Genomic DNA, 8,984 nt, shown 5'->3' with positions numbered 1-8,984 from the left:
CTGTCAATTGGTGTTTCAGCAAGTTCTTGGTGATCCATCAAAAAGTCCAATAGGCTTTTACCATCCTGTCAGCTATTTTATAGCCTTCCTTTAAAATATCCAAGTTCACAAATAATAATTTTCTCTGTCCCTCTGTTGACTGTGGGGACCCTTGTAACAAATTTTAAATAAAACTGTGTGGTTCTGTTAGAACTCAATCTGGGGAGAAAGCAATTTTGTCACATTGCCTGGGACTTTTCCCTCTGTCTCTTGTTCTCCTTGATGATCTTACAGGGAAAATAATTTATGAAACATTAAGAGTCACAACAAGCCCTCAGAGATGCAAAGGAGGACTGGGACTAGCAATTAGACACCTCATTATATCAATGTAACTAAGCACAGAGGTAGCTTTCTTCACCAGCAACAAGACATGACCAGAATTGTTGAGATTGCAGGTCCAGCATCTTAAATCCTGACAACATCTGTTCTGACTAACAGTATCCTTATGGATAGTCTGTTGCCTATCCAATAGCAGTTAGTTTAAGAGAAAGCAGACTTTCGACCTACCACTATAGTGTGTGATGTCTTTTCTTTGGATGTTAGCAACATCTGCAAAGAGGTCATGAAATCAGCTTTAGGACATTCTTGTATTTGAGTACTGTAAATGCAGAAAACATTTCAGTATTCCAGTTAAAGTTTTGTAAAAGTAACTCAATGCAAATGATGTTGAAATAGCATTCAGTTTCCTTTCTGCTGTGACTTAACCATGCTTTGTCAAAAATGAGACTTTTGAAGGCTTCTTATTGTTTGTGAAAGTCCTGTGACAGAAATGGTACTTAGTGGTATTTTTCTGAAAAAATATACTAAAGGGTATTACTCCTCTTGTTTGTTTATTAATAGCTGTTTCTGGACTGTGAAGTTAGGAGGAGACAAAGAGTGAGGGCCATATCTAGACTGAAATCCACCTAAGACTGGTGATGATGAGGTTTAAAAGAAGAAGTGCAGAACTGAAGAACTCAGTCTGACATTTTTTTTTTCTTCTATTTTAATGAATGACATCAAACTCACTGAAACTTTTTGTTCTTTTCCGTACCAGGATTAGATAAGTTTTAATTTGGGCTAGTTAACATATATGAATGATGCAGTATAAAAAACCTGTATCCAACAGGTCATTTTGCAAACAAGTTGCCCAGAGAAGCTGTGGATGTGTTCCAGGCCAGGTTGGATGGGGTTTTGAATAACCTGGTCTAGTGGAAAGTGTCCCTGCCCATGGCAGGGGGGTTGGAACTAGATGGTCTTTAAGGTCTCTTACAACTCAAACCATTCTATGATTCTTTGATTCTATAATTCTATGATTCTATGATTCAATGGTTAAGTAAAACACAGTAGAGTTTGCAGGACTAGCACATATAAAAATGCACTCTAGGTAGCCTAGAATTTCAGTTGAGAGAAGCTACAGCAAAGGACTTGTCCAGTGACCATAGACCTTCTGTGGCCTTTGCTGGAAGCTGCTGTGGGACAGACTCTTCACAAACTTCCCCAGGTAAAAGCAGTCTGGGGTAAAAACAGTGGAAGCCTGGAAAAACAGTGGTAATCACATCTAGGAGGCCTGGCACATAGGTGAATGAGGGGTTCCACAAATTTTTTTGAGGCTTAAGAGTATAATTTGAGCTGAGTTGTGTGATTTGAGTATTAACAAATACTTTTTAGTGCCATTTTTGAAGTAGGTTATTGAAACTATTCTCCACACCTTGCGGGTCTTGTAGCATAGTAACTCAGATAAGATAGATGGTACCTGTAGCTGCACTTCACTTGGGGAATAATTAGTAGCATTCAGCTTCCAAAAACTGAACTCACCACTTCAACCCTTGCCAAAAGCCAGGGGCTAGACAGGGAGTCTGGGAAAACACTGCTCATGAGCAGGAAATTTCATCAAAAGGAAAGATCTCTCTTGGGAACATCTGCATACTGCAGCTCTCTGGGCTTCTCAGGGTGACCTTCAAACATTTGTATGATGTGGAGAGATCTCTCTAGTGATGGAAGATTTATTCAGTACTTTTTCTACTTACTGTAAATGTTTTCCTCAATGAAGAGGGAGAGCCACCACTCTCACACTCTTGTAACATTTTTGGGTTTAAATGTACAACCGAGCATTACTTCTAGGGGAAGATGATCCTATCCATGGCAGGAGGGGTGGAACTAGATGGTTTTAAAGCTCCCTTACAACTCAAGCCATTGTACGATTCTGTAACTCTTAGTGTGGCCACCATGTTGTCCCCAGCATCACCTGGGCTAGGACCTGTCACTCTTCACAGGGAAAAAATGCCAAACTGCTCCAGAGGGTAGACAGATCTTACATAACAGGCACTGCGGGGACAGGCGAGGTGACTTCCTCTGCACTGTGTTATCACTGTGATAAAGCCTAATGCCAGTTGACACTGTTCTGCCAAGGTTAAAGTGATTTGTGGGGCTCTGTTAAGATGCTGCTCAAATATCTTTCCAATCCACAACATTTTTAAAAAAACAACAAAACCTCATGACATTTAATCTACTACCAATGTATAGTGCTTCATTTCATAGGTACCTTATTTGGTAGATATAGGTATCCTCTGTGATTATCTCAATAGTATTTTAGCTTACATAGAAGTCATAAAAACTATTCCTAAACATAATACTCTGAAACTGGAATGCATTTTGAGAAGGAAACACTCTGTTTATCTCAGCTCTATGAAATGTAATCAGAGGCATTGATGAGCCACCCCAGGGTGGGATCCTGCTCTGGCACTACTCTGCTCCGGACAGCTGTTCTGTGGCTCTGAGACTGGAAGCAGCTTCAAAATCTATATTGAGCAAATCTAACTGTAAAACTAGAAGTAAATAATACGTAGCATCTCTCCCTGCGGTTGTGTGCTATGTACACATAACAATACTTCCAGCTGAGAAAACCATTCCCAATGTGCCTCTTTAGTGAGAGGAAACTAGCACTTCATACAAATACTTTAGTAGCGTGCACCCCTATTCTGCTTAATCTTAGCAAGGCTTCTTTTTTCCTATTTTAAATTCAGAGCTTCAGTTCTCTTGATCCAAGAGGTTAAATACTTCAAATCACATCAGTGCCCCAAGATTGTGAAGGGCCAGCTCAATGATGATGACTGCAAGTCGAAACATTAAGAATGCAAATTATCATCCAAGTGACAACTGTTAAGCTGTATTAAAAACTATGTTGCTTCTGCTTAACAGACACACAGATAGAAATGATGCTACTGTGAAATTTGCAGGGGTAACAGAGTTCAAAGTAGAAAGAAAGCATTTGTTCTCTTGTCTGTTCAATTGCTGTTTTGAAAACAAGCAACAGTATCACCTCAAGAAATCTGCAGCTGAGATCTGTCACCAGGCAATGTCCTTACTAATAAATAGAGGATGTTGATGAATAAAGAAAAATAATAAAAGAGCCTTTTGTATTATAAGAAATTCACTTTATTAGACTACTTTAATACTTTCTGTCATTCATAGGTGGCATATAATGGCATTTAAAGTCAAAAGCCTCTGGCTGATGACTGCTTGCTAATGCCATATAAATTCCAAGAGCTGATAGAGCTTGTCCAAATACTTCTGTACATCACACTGATTTCATCTTTTCCTTCTATCAGGATGCAATCTTAAACTGTATAGGAATTCATTTGCTTTAAATGTGCAAAAAGATTTCTTTACAAAGTCAACAGCCAGCATGCAAGGAACAGTACTTTGCACGTCCCTTTTCTTGATTTTCAAAGGTGCCCATTCTGCTTTTAAACCTCAAATTCAAATGTACCAGCAAAAATATGTCCACTTCTTCCTCCTGCCTCTGCAATTTATTGTTGCTGGAGGTCAGAGGGTTAAATGCTATCTTTAGGGTTTGGGGTTTTCTTTAAAAAGCTGGATGATTTTATGACACTGCTCGGATCCCACTCTGGCATGGCACAATTCACAGTTTGAATTACATTTTGGCTATCTCGTGGCATTTCAACTTTGACTCCAATAAAAGCAGGATCAAACCTCATTTTCTTCCAAATAATGAGGGAAGTATTGTGGCTTCACTAGAGTGTCCATCCTGAACTTGATGCATCATTTAGCCAATCTGCAATGGTAAATGCCACATCCTAACTCCATCAGTGTGCTTTTATGACAGTGAAAAAACTGATGAAGGCATTAGTGCCAGCCAGTAAGATGGCACTACCTTACTGAAACCAGTGATGTTACCCTCATCATAAAATTTCTGACACTTTTGAGGCCTGTTAGTATCTTGTTTAATGACGGACATCACAACTGTAGGCAGTTTGCAAACAGAAACCTAACCAAATATAAATACAGTAACAGTAACTAAGTTTAAAGAAAAATTGCTTTTAATGCACAGATCTAAGTACTCACCTTGCAGCAAGGAAATCAGACACAGCACAACCGAGCCAATCAGAAAGGTTTCACTAATGCCCAAGGCTTATAAATGATTGTTTCTGAAAATCATGAGAGAATATTTTGCACTTTGGCATGGAAATTAGTCATACACAACTACTCTGTATAGTGCAATACTACATATATGGCAATTTACATTCACTCCTGGTGTCAAACCTGCATTCCTAATAAGATGATTCTTTGGTGAAATATTCTCAAACGCACAAACCAGCTTGTGACATTTGGACATTTTCTCTCTGGCTATCATCACTGCTGCTTATAAGTGGTCTTCCAGACAGAAATGGCTCAGAGGTCTGGTGCAGTCCATTAATTTTTGAGACACTTCCTTTGGAATTGGCCCATATAGAATTGTAACTATCCAACAAATATCTTTACTTGCTTGGCCCTTAGTACTTGGTAGACATTTTTCCTTGGCATTTTGAACACCAGGTTCTGTGTCATAAAGCACAATTTAGCTCTTTTGGAAAAGCATCTGGAATTCATCTGTGTAAAGAGTGAGCATAGACTTGTAGAAGATAGTGTTTGTAAAATGATTACCCGCCTTCTTGATTTAATAAAGTTTTATAGAACTCCAGATTCAAGTTAATACAGCTCTGAAATAACCAGTCATATTTATCATATAAAGTAACAACTAATCACAATCTATTTTCTTTGCTGCTTTTCATTTGCTGCACCTCAAAATACTTCACAAGGAGGTAAATATCATTATCCCTAATTTATGAACAGCACAACTGGCAGACAGAGAAGTAAGACCAACCACCTTCCAAGTTTTTCATGAAGCTTTTATAAACTTGCCAAAACAGAGATCACGAATAGCAGCTAAACAACTGACATCAAACATGGCTCAATGAGAGGATGGTGGATAATTGTAATACGCAAAGATCTCAAACATCTAAAGTTGTTAATATGTTACCATATATGACATGGATTTGCTGTACTGAATTACCCACAGGGGAAGTCACCAGAAAGAGAGAGACCTCTACTATTGTCAAAAGTATTTCCCTGTTCTTGTTCAGAGCAGGATTCTGAGGAAGACACAGCTATTCTGCTGTGAAAAATACATCTGCAGCCAACTACTCCTGCTGAATGCTTAAGAGGGCAGAAAACCAGCTCTAGCCTAAAAAGGCTGAAGTGACTCTTTTGGAATTGTAAGTAGTTTGTAAGTAGGTAATAACCAACATATAATTGGAACTTCCTCCAAGGAATCATCATCTTCCTTCTTAGTGAACTGAAGCTCCACCCAACAGCTCAAGTGTAGGAATGCACTGTTACACAATTCCTGACATTCAGGTAGTGTGACTTTGACTGTATTTTACATAGCTATAATTTGGAGGAAGTCTGATAGGAAATGTCTTTGTTATCTCTAGCCAATGATTTAGCATGAAAACAATGTGATAACTGCATTTCCTGAAACAAAATAATAGATATTGGAATGATATCACCACTGTTTCCTACATCAAAAACATTGTCTTGTCTTACATTTTTTATACAGAAATCTTAATGTTATATACTTCTTTAAAATTTCAGTGGGTTACTACAGAAGTCTTTAATATTGCTATGCAACAATTTTAATTTATGAGCATGAAAAACTATTTTTATCACATCCTCCAGCTATAGAGTGATAAGCTGTTTAAACTGCCCCAAACAATTTTGCCAATGCACCTTCACCCTGATTAGGAATTTACTTATTATTCCAGTCTTAGGCTTTTCTTGATGAGAAATGGTAATTTGTGTCAAACTAGCATGGCAATTTCTGCATCGGTAAAATCACTGTAAGAATTAGGTCTCTGTCATTTTTCAGTTGCAGCAAATAACATAATTTCAAAAAAAATCAAGACTGGGTTTCATTTCCAGGTTGGATTTCGGCACGGTCACAAGCCAGCACCACGGTCTGGCACGAGAAAGCTGCCAGGTTGAGTCGACTTCTGAACCTAAATTCCTTCAACGTGGTTATGAATAGAAGTGCAGCCCCAGACTGGAAAAGAAGGCCCTGAAAAACACACATATGAAAGAGTAATTGTTGCTTTTGCTGTGAAGAACATTGGCTTGGGAAAGGCATCCTGCGTCATTGTGTCCAATCCCCTGCTGTCTTAGGCAACCGCAACATATAATCCTTTTCATAAATTTATCAAGTTTCATCTTAAACTCAGTTAGGCTTCTTGCCCCCAATGAGAAGGCTGTTCCCAAGCCTCACTGTGCTGAGGGTTAGAAATATTCTTCTAATTTCCAGCTTACATTTATTCATGGCCAATTCAGGCCCATTTGTTCTTGTGCCAACATTGTTCTGTAGCTTAAATAGCTTCTCTCCCTTTCTTGTGTTTACCACCCCCAATGAACTTAGAGAGAGCAGGCTGTCCCTTTGGCCTCTCACTCTCATGCCATCTTGTTTGTACATGAGCTGCAGTCCCCCCAAACAATGGATGAGCTATTGTTTTAAGAAGGTTAGCTGAAAATAAAAGCAGCACTCTGCCTTGCTGGCTGGAACAGACAAAATCCATCACTGGCATGTCAGGGGATCAGCAGAACCCTCTGGAGCTAAAAGCATCCCAGGGAAAACAGAAGCATAAAGTCATAATAGACCAGTCAATAGACTCAGCATAATAAGGCCAGTTTAACACATTTGCCCAATTATCCCTTACTACTTTCTGAGTCTGAAAAAGCAACAACTGTTCACAGTGAAACCAACTTACTGGTCCAGAGCAGCTAGGCAGGGAAAAATTAGCATTAGAAACTGGGCTAAACTAATATTTTTAGCAATATCAGTGTGCCCGTGGGAGGAGGAAAACGCATCCATGCTTTTAGGCATAATAGGAGTAACTGGTCTGAGAGCCTGTGGTGTGCCCGAGCCAAATGTTTCTCTTACAAAGGCTCCTCTGTGCATGCCTCACTTAGGTTGGTTGCAGCTGTTAACTTCCAGGAGGCAGGTTCTGAGATTTCTTTGACAGCCTCCAACTTCAACATTGAAAGGCTAACCATATTTCTCTAACATATGCCAGAACAATTTAAAAAGGTTCTGGCCCCCTAGTGTTTCTAGCTTGTGTGGTTTTTCCAATGCTTTCATGATTAGGGTAGGAATTTCCAGACTATCATAACGTAAATGGCATTTTCTCAATGAAAAATATTCAAATGGTGACCATATAAAGGATGAAGTTTTATTCAAATTTCTCCCTCCATATGTTTTTATATATATATCATATCATATCATATCATATTGTATAATTTCTATTTCTATTCTATTACACAGTGGTTTTGATAAGAGAGTTAGGAATGATAGAATCTTCTGTGAGGGTCTCATAGCTTGAGGACTGATGACCTGACAATGTAATTCTTGCTATCATGACTACGGGTGCTGTTATAAGTTCGTAACTCTCTTTTGGCTTCACTAAAATATAAGTCTTTTAAGCAAACCACATTGTTCTGGGGACTTTCTGCTTTCCAGTATACTCATAAAGGTCAGAAAATTCATCCATATTTTCTTTTCAAAATTATCCTTGAGCTAGACACAGATTCTTACATGCTGCTCAGGGAAAAAAAAAGAAAGAAAGAAAGAAAAAAGAAAAGAAAAAACTAAAAAAAAAGGCTTAAACTTCCAAAATTTCTGAAGACTCAGAGCCAAACCCAAGAAGAAAAAGAAAGGGTCAAACACAGATTCACAAAAAGTCCCATAAATTTATTAAAATGAAGTGTGTTACAGCTGCAGGACAGTTCCTGCTTTAACACTTTTTAAAAGGATTTTGTCCTGTTACAAAAAGCTTGCTCTTGATTTCATTTGCAAAGATGAAGGGCTTCTAGCATGTCTTTTTCTGGAAATCCCTAGTTTGCACATCACACATAGCACTACTAAGCCCAAAATGGAGAAGTGGACTCCTTGGGTTTACATCCATCCACAATGTAGTCTTTCTGTCTGTTAGTCTGCTGCACAAGTTTGAAGAGCCAACAAGGCCCACTACTCTGCAGCACCCGTGTCAGCAGTGTCATGGAGAAGCTCCTCCACACCAGGAACCCCTGAGTAGGGCATTCAACACAAGATCAGACCCTGCAGATGGAGCTGGAAGAACGGAAGAAATGTTTTCTCAAGTTGTAACCATCCTCTGCTCATGTTTTGTAGGCAAATTGGTCCATATGGCTCTTTTTTACCAAGATAACTTTTTGGCATAGGCATCATGTCTGCCACAGGAGCTAACAACAAAAAGAAGGGGCTTGCTCTTGGTGTGAGTGCATCAGGAAGGGAAGGATGGATATAACTCCACTCCCAGCCAACTTCTGATATTTCACTTTCAGTTGAAACAGATTTGCTATTGTCCTTGACACGTAATCAAACTCAGCTTCAGCTCATGTATATCTCAGCAAGACAGATTTGGCAGTGGGAGCTGGTGTTGGGCTTCTCAATAAAATTAAGCAGTCTGGGTGCAATGGATGAGGCTATTCCCTTGAATCATCTCACTGTGATTCTGACTTCCTTTTGCAGTGGGTTGGAGGGAGGCCAGTGGTTTGTCAGGGTGCCTTGGGCCAGGAAGAACATTAGGAGAGATAGAAGGGATTTATCCACTCTGTTG

General features: G+C 39.1%; 1 long non-coding RNA gene across 2 annotated transcripts; it reads left to right on the top strand.

The window, feature by feature from the left end:
• The first annotated feature begins 1,373 nt into the window (after window positions 1-1,373).
• Window positions 1,374-6,482, top strand: LOC135413825 (uncharacterized). 2 transcript variants are annotated; one of them, XR_010430410.1, is made up of 3 exons: window positions 1,374-1,522; window positions 5,381-5,576; window positions 6,283-6,482. It is a non-coding gene; the product is annotated as an uncharacterized LOC135413825 (long non-coding RNA). The 2 variants fall into 2 exon arrangements; XR_010430409.1 differs by lacking the exon at window positions 6,283-6,482 and adding an exon at window positions 5,653-5,720 and having other exon boundaries at window positions 1,377-1,522.
• Window positions 6,483-8,984: the final 2,502 nt, after the last annotated feature.

Source organism: Pseudopipra pipra, chromosome 4 (genome assembly GCF_036250125.1).
Source record: "Pseudopipra pipra isolate bDixPip1 chromosome 4, bDixPip1.hap1, whole genome shotgun sequence".
Taxonomy (NCBI): domain Eukaryota; kingdom Metazoa; phylum Chordata; class Aves; order Passeriformes; family Pipridae; genus Pseudopipra; species Pseudopipra pipra.
Note: the sequence above shows the minus strand (reverse complement) of the source record. Positions and strands in the feature narration are given on the sequence as shown.